Source organism: Micromys minutus (assembly GCF_963924665.1).
Source record: "Micromys minutus genome assembly, chromosome: 14".
Lineage (NCBI taxonomy): Eukaryota > Metazoa > Chordata > Mammalia > Rodentia > Muridae > Micromys > Micromys minutus.
This window is the reverse complement of record NC_137983.1, coordinates 43,230,722-43,247,788: the sequence shown is the minus strand read 5'-3', so window position 1 is coordinate 43,247,788 and position 17,067 is coordinate 43,230,722. Positions and strand designations below refer to the sequence as shown.

General features: G+C 40.6%; 1 protein-coding gene across 2 annotated transcripts in view; it reads left to right on the top strand.

Annotated features, from left to right (window-relative positions):
• Positions 1 to 220: 220 nt before the first annotated feature.
• The window catches only part of NSD3 (nuclear receptor binding SET domain protein 3), a gene marked incomplete at its 3' end in the record, with an annotated part of 101,636 nt that continues 84,789 nt past the window's right edge, over positions 221 to 17,067 (top strand). For both annotated transcript variants that reach the window (XM_080929009.1, XM_080929008.1), the window contains exon 1: positions 221 to 649. The remainder of the gene's footprint in view (positions 650 to 17,067) is intronic.

Below are 17,067 nucleotides of genomic sequence, written 5' to 3'. Positions count from 1 at the left end.
GCGTCTGCTCCAGATTCTCGCGCGCCCCTCCTCTCCGTGGCTGACAAGTCTCTTCCTCCTTCGCTCTCAGCGCCCGGCCTGGGACTGCATTTCCCGGCAGGCGCCGCGGCCTCTGGCCAATGAGAGACCTAGAATTTGGCGGCGGCGGCGCCGAACGGGGCGGGGGGGCTTTGTGCGCGGAGGCGGCGGCGGCGGCGACGGCGGCGGGAGCTGGCGCGGAGATCCGGACGGAGGCCGAGGTCGGGGCTGGGTGCCGGGCGCCTGGGAGAGGTGTGCAGCTTTTGATTGGAGCCCCGGGACCCCGCTGCGGTTCGGGTCCGCCAGCCTCCGGCTCCTCTCCGGCAGCAGCAGCTACGCGGCGACCCCCGTCCGGCCGCCTCCCCTTCGCTCCGCGTCGCCCGCAGCCTTCCGTCTGCCCGCAAACGAGCCCGGCCGGCCGGGCCGTGGCCCTCCTCAGTGCCGGCCGCCATGGCAGGGGTGCTCGGCGCGGGGGAAATCTAGTCCGAGGATTTCATGCGGCCTAGCTCGGTTCCGTCTCCTGCGCCCGCGGTCCCGGCAGCTGCCGGCAACCCAGCCCCACTTCGGGCCTCCGTGTCTCTCCTGTGATCGTACTGACACGGCAGGGGGGTTAGAATGGAACAAACTGAAGGTAAAGTGCTTGTGTACGTGTGTGTTGCGCGTCAGGGCTGAGGAGGATCCTTGGGGTGGGGGCGACCTAAAAGACTCAGGCACCCGTAAGGAGTGAGACCCTGGAAGAGAAGGGTCCGCTGATGGCCTGAGAGGGTTCGGGGAAGGAAGAGCAGATGGTAAGGTGGGTGTGGAAGGAATTGGGAGGTGGGGCAGGTAGGCTTGGGATGTGATGTAGTGGTGCTGAGCTGGGAATTGGGAGTAGAGGTGGGATGGGGGCGGGGATAAGGATGGAAACGGGGGAGGGGTAGGAAAAGAGAAGAGTTAGATTTGGACATTAGCGATCTAATGCAAATCAGGGTCGGTCTGGAACGAAGTGTGGAAACTAGAAGAGTTGGGGGAAAGGGATAGGGTTGATGGAGAAGCGAGACATCTTCTGGGAATCAAGGGGAGAAACTAGTGAATCAAAGTGGAGGAAAAGATAAAATTAGGAAACAGGGATGAAAAATGATCGTGTCAGGATGCAAGAGGAGGATAGGAAATAGACGCAGGAAACTGAAAGACATACGATTGGGCTAGGGAAGGACATTAGCTGAGTGTTGGAAGGGATGAGAATTATCGACCAGGCAGCACAGAGTGTGAGGAAAAGAAGGATTGTTATTGAAGTGTTAGAAGGGAAAGCCTTTTGTTCCTATATTTGTGTGTATTCTGTCTTGTATTTCAAGGCTAGAGAAATAGAGAAGCTAGTGGTTTATGGGGTTGTGATTGTTGTGAAATGAGGAGGTGTGGGTGTTACAGTTCTGAGAGAAGAGATGTGTTTGTGTTATGGTAGGGAGGCAGGGAAAGACATGGCCATAATTTGATGGTTTTGGTGAGGGAGTAAAGACTATTCAGATTTAAAGGGGGCAGGGGCAGCCATGTTTGCTACCAGGCACTGCAGTGTAAATAAATTCCTTTTCCTCTACGACATCTGCGTGAATCAGGAGCCGACAGTTCACATTGTTACATCTCCCCTTCTATTCATGAACTTCTCTTACCTCTTGGGTCATTTACAATTACTCATAACCACGGAAGGACGCGGCGATGTTTCCCATCTGTGTGTTTTGCTGCCTCTTCCTTTCTTTCCCCTTTTCCTTCTGGTTGCAAGAAAGGGCATACTGATAAACTGCAGTGTAAAATTTAACCCTTTTTATAAATTTAAAATTTAGATTTTTTTTTAACTAACCAAAGAAATCATTGTTACCATATTCCAAGCTTGACTGTGAAAAGTCTTAAATATTGATTGGTTTCCCACACCTCAGAAGCAAGTCAACATGTTTTTTTTTTTTTTTTTTTTTTTTTTTTTCCAATTCTTTAAGTAAACAAGGAAATTGCGTTGGCTATTTTACTTGGGGCACTCTTAGAAAGGGGTGGGGAAAATCAGCCTGTTGTAGATCATCTGCTTGCTGAATTTAGAATTTTGGAAAATTAGAGATGTTCCTGGTAATATGCATGTTGTTATGAATAATGCTTTTTTATTAGCTTTTTTTTTCATCTCAGCCCTTTGCTTTCATGTAGCTAGTTCAATACAGTCTCCAAATGCCAGTTCATCACTGTGATCTGTGAAGTACACATGTAATCCTCAGATCCTTACTGAGTTGCCAGCTTTTGGGGGGTGGGTGGATGGGAAGTTCTGTCACTCTCATGAAAGCGCCAGCAATTTCTTAATGTATTCAGATATAACTACTTGTTTGATCTGAATTTAGACTTAGGGTCTGAGTCCTGACAAAGTAGATAAATTGGTATTGGGTGAAATCTATTTTCTGTTCATATTGAAAAGGATTCATTATGCACTTTGCTTAAAATGATTGTAATTGTGGTAATCCAAACTTTAGCTATGTGTTAGTATTGGAACTGTTTTCTAATACCAGCAAGTCCTGCTAACTATACAGTGGGCTTGGTCCATTTGTACTACATACAAGTCTTAATAGTAATGTTCTCTCGGTTTTTATAGAATTTGGTGGAAAACTGAAATTTAATGGTGTTAGAATGGTACTTTCTGAGATTAGAATTGGAATAAATGTCAGATTCATAACTTGGTGTATTTTGATTGATAATATATAGCCTGAAATTTTTTTTTTTAATTCTAAAGATAAGTTCCATTCAAAGTCATTCAGCATGTACTTGGAATTTATCTATTTTGATAGAGACATTTTATTTGTGTTTCTCTCCTGGTTGACATATTATTTGTAATTGGTAGACTTACTTGCATGAACTGCCAGTGCCATCACATTTAGGAAAATGAGCAGCTGTATATTACAACAGAGAATATCTATTTGGAAGCTCAAATGAGCCCTCTTAGAGTGTTCTGTCTGCGTTCCTTGGACAGGTTTCCAGCAAGGCTGCTGTATTTACCAAACACACAGAATCAAATCTCCGTGGTTACTACTGTGCTTGTCCTCTGCACACATGGTACTTAAAATTTTCTAAAAATTATTTTCTTTTTTGTGTATTAGTGTTTTTACCTGTATGTATGTATGTCTGTGTACAACATTTGTGCCTGGTGTCTACTGGAGGTCAGGAGAGGCCAACAGGTCCCCTGAAATGGGAATTATGGATGGTTGTAAGCTGCCATATGGTTTCTGGGAATTGAACCTGGATCTTCTGGAGGAGCAGACAGTGCTTTAAACCACCAAGCTGTCTCTCTGACCCTGATACCTTTTTAAAAAACTTATTTATTGAGATGTCTCATATATCCCATGCTGGCCTCAAGCTTTCAGTATAGCTGAGGCTGACCTTGAACTTCTGATTTCTCATTCATCTGAGCATGCTGATATAACCGTGTGCTAACGTGCCTGGTTTATTGGTGCTGGGAGTCCCACCTTGGGACCAACTAAACTACGCCCCCCCCCTTTTTTTGAGTGACAAATTAACAGATGGTCTCGTAATGATTAGATTAAAAGAGTTTCAAATGAAGGAAGCTAATTGCCCACAAAATTGGTTATTTTTGTTCCAACTGTCCAAAGTGACTCTAAAGGCAATATTTTCTGGAATTTTAAATAATAATCATAATTTAACAGTTAATAGTTATCCTCTTGTGGTGTACTATGCTACATACATTTATGATTTCTTTTTATCTTCCCAACAGTTTTCTGAGACTCTAGTTTTAACTGCTTTTTGCAAATGCAGAAACAGGTTAGATAATGTTACAGATGTTATTAAATATTTAAATAACAAAGCTGGTATTGTAGGTATTTTAAATTATAAAACCCAGAGAAGCAAACTGTTTCTGTTAGCTCCTTCTAATTTAACTTGAAAATAACATGTGCTTGTTATTTTAAAATATTTTAAAAGATTAGTGTCCCCAGTTATCAGTTTAACTAGTTAGAAGTGTCTTGAGTGTCCTTAGCAGTTTCTGTGGATTTACTTAGATATATAGAATGGACTCACATTAATTCTAGGACCCAGGTCTATATTATATTAGCCAGAGCTAAACCTTGGCCTTCATTATTTTATTTCCAGTTGTTGTCTTCCTGCTTGAGTCTTTCATGTGTCTGAGATTATGTGCACACAGCCCTGACTAGTTTTCTGTTTTATTTTGCAGACATGTGGGCCTCTAACTTTTATTTGAGACTTAGGTAAAATACTGCCACTTAAACTAACCATTTTGTTTGTTTATTTTTGAGGCAGGGTCTCTATTAAGTAGCTCTGGCTGGGCCTTGAATCATAGTGATTGATCACTTGCCTCTGCCTCCTCAGTGTTGTGATTGTGATTGATTAAAGGTGTGCACCTCAGGTCCAGCTAAATTAACCTTTTTTTTTCTGTTAAAAGAATGATTTTGACTACATTCCTAACAGTCTGTCCGAATGGAGGATAAATGTTCCAATCTACCTTATTTTACAGGAGAAAAAACCTGAGGTCTATAAAGTTTAAGTACAAGCAAGGTTTTGGTGCCACCTTATTACTTTATTTCCTTACTGTGAAAGTATTTGATCTGTTCTTTCAAGTTCAAGGTGAAGGGTTGTGCTGAGGTCAGGCAGTGTGGGTATACCGAGTCCCAGGGAGTTGCATGAGGCAATTGTCATGTTCCACGTTTTTCATTTTCTGACAGGCAGCATATGGACAGAGTGTTTTTATGTGTAACTGGATTATATCCAGCCTATGTTGAAGTTTGTGTTTTGTGTAATGGAATAGGTATTGGCAGAAAATTTCCCCTTGTAATAAAATTGTCAATGAAATAGTTAGCAATGAGGGGGAAAAAAATCAGAAATCCAGTCCTGGCCCCAAAGTAAAATTGAGACACTGGTCAAATGTTCTTTTTCTTTCTTTTTTAAATGAGCTGAAAAAAAAAAACCTAATTAAAAACAATACTTTTAAAAATATCTCAGGTTGGACATGATGGTTCATGTTTTTAATCCCAGTCCTCTGGAGGTGGAGGTGGAGGCAGGTGGATTTCTGTGAGTTGGAGGCCAGCCTGGTCTACATAGTGAGTTCCAGGACAGCCAGGAACTCTGTAATAGAGACCCTGTATTAAAGTAAAAAAAAAAAAAAAAAAAAAAAAAAACCAAAAACATCTTAAGAGACACTGTTGATTTCTTTTAATTATTTTTTCTATAAAAAAAAATAGGTGGCCACAACTTCATATTAAATGATTGACTTGACCTCACTGTGTAGCCCAGGCCAGCATACCTAACTCATGACTTTCTCTACCTTAACCTCTCATCTGCTAGCATTACAATTTTGTGCCACTATGCTGAACATATTGAGTCTCTTAAAACAAAAAGAGAGCCTCACCTGTTGTAGACACAAAAGAAATTAAAATTATTATTTCAATTTTTTTGGAGATTAACATTTTTATGTGTATGAGTATTTGCCTGAATATATGTCTACACACTCTGTGTGTGCAGTGTCCATGGAGGGTAGAGGGTGTTGGTTGTCTTGGGATTGGAGTTACAAACAGTTGTTAGTTGCCATGTGAGTGCTGGGAACTAAACCAGGTCCTCTAGATCAGCAGTGTCTTAACTGCTGAGCCATTTCTTGAGCCTGGACTTATCTACCTTTCTAAGGTTATAAAGCCACAGTGATTATGTTTTATTGGCATAAAGTTAGATGAGTGGACTAGAGTCCAGAAATAGGTAATTATCAAGAATTGTTATATATGAAGCCAAAAGTGGTAAAAACCTAGAATCCCACCACTTAGGAGGAGCTCAGGTTTGGGGTCAAACTGATTAAAAACAGTCAGACTGTATCAGAAAACAGCGCATGTGTTTACAGTACACACACACAAACACGCCAACACATACACATTGTGTTACACATATACAGTGCTACATATACTGATAATTTTAAAAAAGAAATAAATGATAAACACAACATGGATCAATCTTGAAATAGTTCTAAGTGAATCTACCAAAAGAAAACGTATTCTATGATTCTATGATTCCAAACTTAAGTCTTTATTCCATGCACACTGCTCTACCGTGACTAGCACAGCAGTCCCAAGAAATTAAAGTTGCTAAAGCTTTAAAAGCTTTAGAAGTTGTTATTCACAAAAATCTGTTTTCACTGCATGGCTGTTTTTAATTTTACATTAGAGAAAAAAGCATTTTTGAAGAAGCAATTCAAATGATTTTTTTGTTAATAAACACATCTATCTACCTTTTGAGTTTTTAAATAACTAATGAGTTTTATTTCTTTAGAATAATCTTTTCATAGATATTTATAAGATGGCTGAGATGGCTCATCAGGTAAAGGCACTAGCCACCAAGCTTGAGGACAACCCGATTAGATCCCTGGGACCTAGATGGTGGAAAAAGAAAACTGATTCCTGTAAGTTGTCCTCTGAACTACACAGACACAAATGAATTTAATCTTAAAAAACTAAAGAGTAAATATACCATGTAGATGTTCTAAAGTGACCTAATTTTTAAAAATGTCTCTCTTATTGTGTGCGTGTGTATCTGTGCAGGTGCGGGTGTATGTGGAGGTCAGTGGAACACTTTCGGGTTCAAGTTCAGACAGTCAGACTGTCTAGGCAAGCATTTGACCCCTTGAACAATCTGGCTGGTCCTAGCTAGTATATTTGAAAAGCTTACGGTTTCATTTTCATTTTTACTATTAACCTTAGGAAATACATAGTAAGTTTTTTTTTTTGTTGTTATTTTGTCTTTTTTTAAAAATTTTCCTTTAGAGCTGAGGACCAAACCCAGGGCCTCACTGAGCTAAATCCCCAACCCCATAGTAAGTTTCTTAAATGCTACCATGTTAGGTGTAATACCTATTTAGTGTGGCATATTTAAAATTTTGTGATTTAGAAAATGTTACTGGATGTGTGTTGTTTCTCCTCTAGCACATCTGACATTAACAAGATTGAAAGAGGATTCTTAGCTTATTTAAAAATTATAGTCATGGCTTTTTGTTTGTTTTGTAAGATGGGGTCTCCAGTAGCTCAGGCTGGCCTCCAGTGAACTTCCTATGTATCTGGGAGTGGCCTTGAAAAATTACTTCTTTGCCTCTACTTCCCAAATGCAGAGCTCTAGGTATGCAATACTACACTGAACTAGATCCAGATTCTTTTTTTTTTTTTTCTATTTGAGACAGGCTAGCCTCAACCTGTCATGTGGGAGAGACTGGTATTGAACTCCTGATTATATTACCTCTGCCTTTGGGGTTTGTAGACATTCATTATCAAAGCTGCATTAGACACGATCTCAGTCATCATTAAGATATGTTGAGAAAGCAAATAGGTAAATGAAAAAGAATTATGTATTCAAGCTATATAATAACATTTTACATGGTGCCTTCTTGGTTTATTTTATAAATACCCCCATAATAACTCCATTTTAAAAATTAATCTAAAAGCACAATATAATTGTTTAACTGAATCTGGGAGATTTTGAAATTTCCTCAATGCCTAAGACCAAAAAGACTAATCATCTAATATAAAGTAGGTTTTTGGATTTCAGACTACTTCTAAACTACTACTTCAAAATTTATTTTTGTATTTTATGTGCATTGATCATTTTTCTTACATATATGTATATGTGAGGATGTTGGGTCTCTTAGAGCAGACAGGTGTGAGCCACCACATGGGTCCTGGGAATTGAACCCTGGGCCTCTGGAAGAGCGGCTGTACCATCTCTTCAGCCTAAAACTATTTTTTTAAAAGATTTATTTATTTATTTTATGGATGTGAGTGTACTGTCTCTTCAGACACACCAGAAGAGGGCATTGGATTCCATTACAGATGATTGTGAGCCACTGTGTGGTTGCTGGGAATTGAACCCAGGACCTCTGGAAAGTAGTCAGTGCTCTTAACCACTGAGCCATCTCTCCAGCCCAACATGGATTATTTTTATTATATACTTTATAAAAACATCCAAAGCACAAACACACATGACCCACCATCAGGGAATGTCAGAAACCTAGATTCTCCTTTTCTCTCAAGTATTTATATCCCAGAACTAGTGAACTTTTAATTTGAAGTTTTAATAGCTTTTTAGCATTGCAGTATCATAGTCACTTTTGTGGACCCTAAAGACTTTACTGCTCTTAAGGCTGGTAATATGGCATCAGCACTGACAGCCTTTTCTAAATGTCCACACAAATGCATTCAGATAAGTAGGCCAGTTGGCTGGCTCTTAAGCCAAATTAGTTAATCAATTGGCTTATTTGTTTGTTTGTTTATTTTTGAGACAGGGTTTGTGTCTGTAGAGCTGGCTATCCTAGAACTAGCTTAGTAGATCAGGCTGATCCTCCTGCCTCTGCCTCCACAGTGCTGGCATCAAGGACATGCACATTTGTCATTTTTGAGACAAGGTTTCTTGGTGTAATCTTGGTTGTCCTGTAATTCTCTCTGCTCTCCAAGTGCAGGTGAAGTGGAGGTGACTGCCATGGTTCTAGATACTTCGGAGTCAAAGACAGAAGGATCCCTTGACTATCGGAGTCTAAGACCAGCTCAGGCATTTTAGGAAGAGCACATCTTAAACAAACAAGCACTGGCAGGACATAGCGGTTCATACTCTTGGTTTCTCTGTGTAGCCCTGGCTGTCCTGGGACTGCTTCTGTTAACCAGGCTGGCTTAGAATTCACAGAGATCTGCCAGCCTCTGCCTCCCCAGTGCTGGGATTAAGTGTGCAGGTTCTGGGTAATGGTGGTGTGCTCAGGAAGCAGAAGCAGGCAGATATCTGTGAGCTGTATGTAGGCTAGCAATTTGGACTACACAGTGATCTCAGGCCAGCAAGGAGAGACAGTGAGACCCTGTCTCTGGGGGGAAAAAAAGCCTGAGTAGATGGCTCACTGGGTAAAGGTATTTTCTACCCAGCCTGGTAACTTGAGTTTAATCCCTGAAATTCTACATGGTGGAAAGGCGAGAATGAATTTTTCCCAAGCTGTCCTGTGACTTCTACACAAGTGCTGTGGCACATGCATGTTTCTGCCTCCAATATACAAAGAAATAAATGCAGTTAAGTGAGTAAAGTAAAATGATTTGATTCAGATTTGATTTATAAACACCTTATTTTAAAAACTGTCCCCATTTACTTCACTGTAAGAGATTTGCTTTGATCTAACTGACCTTTTTCCTAGTATTTGTTCTGCAGGTGTGTTTACTTTAAGCCAGTTTAGCAAACTGTGTGTGTATTGGGGGGTTGGCATATGCATACACATGTGTATATTCACTTATGTGCATAAGCACAGAGTTGCTGGGTTTCTTTCTCTACTGCCTGTCTCCTCTGAAGCAGGGTCTCTCCCTGTACCTGGAGCTTGTATTCTTTTTCTTATTGGGCTATTAGCCAACAGGCTTTCAGTGTTTTCCTGCTTGTGCCTCCACAGGACTGAGATTACACACATTTGTGAGATCATGCCTAGCTTGTTATGTGGGTGCTGTGATCTAAACTGAGGTCACCATGGTTGTGCAGCAAGTGCTGTCAACCAGCGTCATCTCTCCAACTCCCTCCTCTTAAATTGGGTGGGCAGTGGAGTTGAAGGGCCTAAGTTGATATCTGAGTTCCTATCACCATTTTACCTTACCATTGAAGATCAGTGCTCTTGTTGATGAATAGAAATGACTACTTAGGGCTGGAGAGATGGCTCAGTGGTTAGAGCACTGACTGCTCTTCCAGAGGTCCTGAGTTCAAATTCTAGCAACCACATGGTGGCTCACAATCATCTGTAATGAAATCTGATGTCCTCTTCTGGTGTGTCTGAAGACAGTTACAGTGTATTTATATGTAATTAAAAAAAAAAGAAAGAAAAGAAAAAAAGAAATGACTACTTAGAGTTGTGGAGCTTCAAACCAAAGTGCTAAAGTACCAGACTATAGTAGGCTTGTTGTTGGTAATTCACACTTCTTAAAAACAGAAATAAAATATTGGAGTCTGAGGGTGTGGCTCAGTAGTAGAATGCTTTTCTGTGTATAAAGAGGCCCTAGATTTGACTTTCAGCTTTAAAAAAGAGATGGGGGGGGGGGAGAAGGAAGAAAGAAAGAAGGAAAACCTCTACAAATGAGGTTGTATTTAATTGCATGTTTAGTGGATGAAGAGATGAACTCACTTGGCTGCCTTAACAGAAGTTAAGAAATGTTGGAGCAGCATCTTTGCATAGGCTGTGTGGGTGTTCTCAGTAAGAGAATTCATGTTAGTACAAGTATGAACAAGAAGTTAACTTTCCAGTTCAGACTTACTTTCACTTTAGTTACTGTAACATCATGCATCTAACTGCACCAATGCTTGGTGTTCTGATGAAGCCAGTATGCGATGTAAAATTTGAATATAAAGAGCCTAAAGTCCTGAAGTGGTAAAACCAGTGAAGCAAAACAGAAAACAAAACAGAACTCCAGAAAACACCTAATCATCTTTATAGTAAATGAAAAACTTAGTTACAGGTTTTAGTTTGATACATTGATTAGTACTTTAAAACACCTATTATTTTTGTCATAATTATTTTTTTTAACTTGAGGCTAACAGAATCCAAGGTATAAGAAATTAAAATTTGAACATTTATAAAATCTAAGAACCAACTGGATGTGGTGATTTACTTTTAATCCTAGCACTCAGTGGGCTGAGGCAGGAGGATCTCTGAGTTCAAGGCCAGCCTGTTCTACATGGTTCCAGGATCCCCGAGGCTATATAGTGAGACCCATCTCAAAATAAGTTGATAAGAACTAATTTCAGAAGCTATCTTATTATCATTTACGCGATTTTAAAGAGAGTAGAACAAGATGACAGATAGAAGTTGGCTTAGTTGGGGCTAGAGAGACGGCTCAGTGGTTAAGAGCTTACTGCTCTTGCAGAGGACTTGGGTTTGCTCTCTAATGCCCTCATGGCCACAACCACTTGTAACCCAGTTCTAGAGGATCCTGTACTCACGTGTTAACACATAGAGTATAAATAATACACTTGAGCACACACACTCAGGCACACACACATGCACATACAATCAATTTTTTTTAAAAGAAATAGGTTAGTTTGTAGTAACTTTCAGTATGAGCCAGTACTCTTGTGGTAAGAAACTGGACAAACATCTAATACACATCTTGAAGTGGTAACCATGTTTGTTGTTGTTTGGTGTAGTCAAGAACAAAGTAAAGATTGTGGAGGTGGAACTGGGTGAATAAGGGAAACAGCATTTAATTAGTAACCATTGTATTGTTACAAGGTAGTCAAACAGTAATGTGGTTTAGTCAGAAAAAACTGATCTATGATCTAAAATGCTGAATAATTTATTGAAATGATAATCAAGTGAAAACATTGAATTTAATAGCATGGTTTATGGGTATTTGAATTTAAATGTAGGTTTAAATTTTTCTCATTAATTAATTAATTATGCTCCATGTCACGAAGGTCACTCTCCTTACATAGGATAGTCTCTTTGAAAACCAATTTTCTTCTAGCACTTTGGTTTGAGATGGGGGGTGGTTTCACCATTGTAGCTAGGCTAGCCTCCAAATCCCGAGTGCTACATTACAACACCATAGCATACTGTGTATGGGAAATTTCAAATGTATCTTTTTAAGGAAATATTTAAGGTGACAGCAGCACAGCTAACCAGATTATGGAGCAGCACAGCTAATGTGTTTTTGTTGTTTAAATTTTTGTAAATGTAAAAAAGGAAAATTAGGAGAACATGTACAGCTTTGGACATGTTTTGATTACTTTGAAGATGTCATGAAGACAGTATGGTAGTCATGGTGATTTTATATCTGTAAAAGCTTATATAGCTAAGAGCATTGGATGTAAATTTCACTTAATGTTTGTTATTACAAATAAAAGTTATTAAATAATGTGAAGACTATTGAGCCTTAAAGTTAATTTAATGTCAAAATAAAACTCCAAGCTATATATTTATATATGGACATCTGGAGGAATGGTATCTTCTATTCTTTGGTGTCATTTCAGGTACTGAATCACTTGGTTTAATTCCCACATATCAGACAGTGAATGAGATAGCTCCATGGTTAAGGACCTGGGTTTGATCCCCAGCACCCACTTGGTGACCCTCAGCTGTCCATAGCTCCAGTTCCAGGGAACCCAACTTTCTGGTCTCTGAGGGTTCCAGGCATGCACTCGATGCACAGACATCCATGCAGGCAAGTCACTTATACAAGCCAAATAAAAAGTGTTTGCAAAGGACTGTTAAGACTAGCATTACTAGCACATGCTTTTACTCTGAACATTCTGCTCGTCTTTGGATTTACCTGTCACTTTAGCATGTAGTATGATTGCTTCCATGTCCATGTAGGTGATTTCCCTTCCTTTTCCTCTCTCCCCCCCTCCTTCCCTCTCTTTGTCTGTCTGTCTGTCTCCCTCTCTTTCTCTCTCTCTCTCTCTCTGTCCACCCCCCACCCCCCCCCAGTCTATGTAGACTGGCTTTGAACTCACAGGGATTCACTTGCCTCTGCTTCCTTAGTGCTGGGATTAAAGGTGTGTGGTACCATACCAGGGTGATTTCTCTCTTGCATCACAGTATTTACCCATTTCTTCAGAGTTCATGACTAACCTCATTTCTATAAGCATGTGAGGATATTTTCATGAGGTTGTTTAAGGGATAGTGCTGTGCAGTAGAGCTTAGAAGGGGGTAGAAAGAACTGAATTTCCCCCTGAGATAAGGTTGCCAGCACTGGCTGCTATGTTTGAACTTCTGACTCCAGTCACGCAGCTAAGGATTGGCTGCTGCTGCTTATGCCTTCCCTACAGTCTTAAAGACCTTAAAAGTTTGAATTTTATGTATTATATGTCTTTGTGTGAATATGTGCATGAAGATGCTGAATAGTCCAGAAAAGGGCATCTGGAGCCAGAGTAGTTGGGAGCCACCTGGCATGGGGTCTGTAATCTGAACTCTGCTCTTCTACAAGAACGATGAACTCTTCCAGCCCAGGACACCCACATGTACGCACGCACGCACGCACGCACACACTCACGCATGTATGTATGTATATATGTATGTATTTGGTTTTTGACTTTGGTTTTGATATTTGAGACAGGGTTTCTTTGTGTAGACCTGGCTGACCTGGAACTTGTTCTATATAAATCAGGCTGGCTTGAATGTATTTGTTTTATTATTTTGTTTGGATGCTATGCCTACATATGTGTTTGTACACAGCATGCATGCCTGGTGCCAGCAGAAGTCAGCAGAGGGCATCAGATCCTCCAGATCTGGAGTTACAGGTGTTTCTGAGCCACCATATGGTTCTGGGAATTGAACCATTGACCTCTAAAAGAGCAATCGGTGCTCTTAATCACTGAGCCAGCTAACTCTCCAGCCCTCCTAGAATTTTTTTTTAAAGATTTACGTATTTATTACATGTAAGTACACTGTAGCTGTCTTCAGACACACCAGAAGAGGGCATCAGATCTCATTACAGATGATTGTGAACCACCATGTGGTTGCTTGGATTTGAACTCAGGACTTCTGGAAGAGCAGTCAGTGCTCTTAACCACTAAGCCATCCCTCCAGCCCGAAGTTTTCTTTTAATTTAACTGTTTCACTTATTTCTGCTCACTGCCTCCCTCCTAGTCATCCCCTCCCACAATCCTTCCCCCATGCCCTCTCCCCTTCTCCTCTGAGCAGATGGGGGCTCCTCTGGGCATCTCCCCCACCCTGGCTCTTCAAGTCTCTTCAGACTAGGCACTTCCTCTCCCACTGAGGCCAAACAAGGCAGCCCTTAGAATTCTTTTAGTCAATGGAATTAATAGCAGATCTACTGCTAAGCAATAAAATGTTTCTTTTTAATTTTTTTGTTTGCTTGTTTGTTTTGTTTTGTTGAAGCAGGGTTTCTCTCTGTAGCCCCGGCTGTCCTGGAACCTGCTGTGTATACCATGAAAGCCTCAAACTCAGAGAAGCAGCGATAAAATGTTGTAAATGTAAGTTGCTTCCTCTGTGTTTGTATATTTTGGACTAGTGCATGCTTATGATCCCTTACTTGGGAGGTGGAAGCAGGAGGATCTGAAATTTAAGTTCATCTTCAGTTATATGGTATGTTAGAAGATAGCTCAGGTTACACGAGACCTATTCTTAAAACAACAATAAAAACTAAACAGACAGTCAGTGTAATCTGTGTAGAAAGGACTTGTTTCTTCTCACCTATTTCTGTACACCTGCTTTTATTTTCTCCCTCCCTCAGGAGCTCACTATGTAGGCAAGAATGACCTGGAACTTCTGGTCCTTTTACCTCTACCTCCCCAGCACTGGGATAGTTGGTATGTGCCACCACACCCAGTTTTATAGGTTGCTGAGGTTAAAAACTAGGGGTTTTTATGTGTTAGGCAAGAACTACCAACTGAGATCAATCTCCAGTCCCCATACAAACATTTTAAAAATTATTTTATATATGAGTGTTGCATATATATATCTGCCTGTCTATCTGTCTGCCTGTCTACCATGTACTTACTGGAGGGTGTCAGTCCCATGGAGTTGGAGTTACAGATGGTTGTGAGCCTCCATATGGGTGGTGGGAATTGAACCTAGATCCTCTACAAAAGTCACAGTGCTCTTAGCCACTGGGCCACCTCTCCAGTCCTATAAATTCTTAAATGATGAAGCAGTTATCTAAGATGTGAAGTTTTTTATTTAGGGAACTTGTTCATAATTGTGTCTCTGGGTATGTGTGTGGTCCCACTCACTGGTGTAGGTGTGTATCGAGCCAGAGGCTAGTGCTACAGTGCCTTCTGTCATTCCACTGCAGTTTTTAAAGATTTCTATTTTGTATGTGAGTGCTTTGCCTGCATGTATGTCTACCATATATATGCATGCAGTGTTGGAGTAGGCAAGAAGAATGGGTCTGATCCTCTGGAACTGGAGTTATAGATGGTCGTGAGCACCTATGTAGAGACCAGGAACTAAAGCAGTGTCCTGTGCAAGAGCAGCAAGTACTCTTAACTGCTGAGCTTTCTCTCCAGGCCGCCCTCTTGCATTTTATTTTTCTGAGACAAGTTCTCACTATGTAGCTGACTGGCCTGAAACTCATAGAGATCTGCCTGCCTCTGTCTCCCTCTGCTGGGATTAAAAGTGTGTACAGCCGTACCTGACTCCTTCCTTCATTTTCAAAGTCAGCAACAAAGTTATCTTCAGTGTTCTCCCTAACCCTCTTCCATGCACCACTTTATTCATAGGATCCTTGTGATTATTTAGGCTCAGCGCAGTAAGACAGGATAGTGTGTTTGCATAGTTGTTACCTGCTGTCTGAGCTCATTCCGCAGCTGCTGTGTTCCTCTGTGGGGCTGGGGCTGGAGCTGCAGACAGGAGTGCAGCATGCACATTAGCTGGGCTTTTGCCAGTTGGCTTTGCTTCATTTTCTGGAATAGGGTTTCACTGTGCAGCCCTGTCTTGAACTCAGAGAGATCTGCTTGCCTCTGCCGCCCCCTCCTGAGTGCTGGGATTAAAAGCATATGCCACCCTGTGTAGCTGTTACCAAGAATTTCTGTCAAGAGTTCCTTCTTTTCCATAGAAGAAGAAGGCACAGCCACAGTTAGTTTTGGATGTTAAAGACATCAATATTTGTTGGTCATGGTGTCAAACTCTTTTAATCCTAGTTCTTGGGAGGGAAAAATGGGCAAAAAGATCTCTGAGACAGTCTCAAGGAAAAAACAACCAACCATGAATTTTAGGTATTGGCCAGTGTGTCAACAGTGACGCTGTGCGAAAGACACTTGAAACACATACAAATATGATTTGTATTAATTTGTACCTAATATCAAAAGTCATTTTTCTTTCTGGGGGGTACTAATTTTACTAGAGTCAAGATTCTAATTTTTTTTTTAAGATTCTAATATTTTTATCAGTGATAATATTATGAGTTTCTTGTAATCTCATTAATAGTGACTCAGTACTGATGACAGAAGACAGAACTTCATAATGTATGCAATAGGAATTGTAGCACAGTGTCAGTTCATATATGCTGTGGTTCTTAGATGCATGGTAGAGAATATCATGTTGTGTAAGATTATATAAATAGTATTTTAAAAGGTTTTTTTTAGTTAGTGACCCTTAGATGACATATATTGTGTATTTTCAGCATTTTTTGCATTTATTTATTTGTGTGTGCATGCCATCCTGCATGAGTAGAGATCAGAAGCCAACTTTTGGTAATTGATTGTCTCTTCCATGTGGCTTCAAGGGATTGAACCAGGTCATCATCATCCTATTTTCAGCATTTAGTAAATGCCTTCTAGTTTTATTATTTTAAAAATTTTTATTTATTGTTTATTTTTGTGTACATTTTGGTGTTTGGCCTACATGTATGTCCATGTGAGGGAATCAAATCCACTGGCTTTTTTTTTATAGATTGCCATGTGGGTGCTGGGAATTGAACCTGGGTACTCTGGAAGAGCAGCCAGTTCTCTGAACTCCTGAACCATCTCTCCAGCCCCCCCATAATTTTACTTTTTTAGTGAAAGTATTACCAGCTAAAATAAAATTGCATATTAAAGTTACTGAAAAGGTTTAAAAATGATTGGGATAAATTTTATTTGGTTGTTTTATAGTGATCTGATTCTTGCTAATGTGCTTTGTGCTGAGCATGAAGTAATGCTGCAGATACTTTCTGAGCCTTCTTCAAAGTCAAGCAAATCTCCTCAGGCATGGTGGTGCATGCCTTTAATTCCACACTCAGGAGGTTTCACACTCAGGAGGCAGGGGCAGGTGACCTCTGTGAGTTCAAAGCCAGCCTGGTATAGTGAGTTCTAGGACAGCCAAAGCTACATAGTGAGAGCCTGCCTTAAACAAACAACAAAAAGCAAATCTGGTGCTGGACCAGTTGGTAGTTTGCCACACAAGCATGAAGCCTTGAGGTTGGAAACCCGATACCCACATAAAAACAAGGTATAGCAGTTTCACCTGTGACCCTGAAACTGGGAATAGACAGGTAGGATTCCTTGGAGTTCTTTGGTCAGGTTCAATGAGAGATCCCTGTCTCAGAAGATAAAAAGTAGAGTAATACAGGAAAGCGTGTACCACCCACAGGT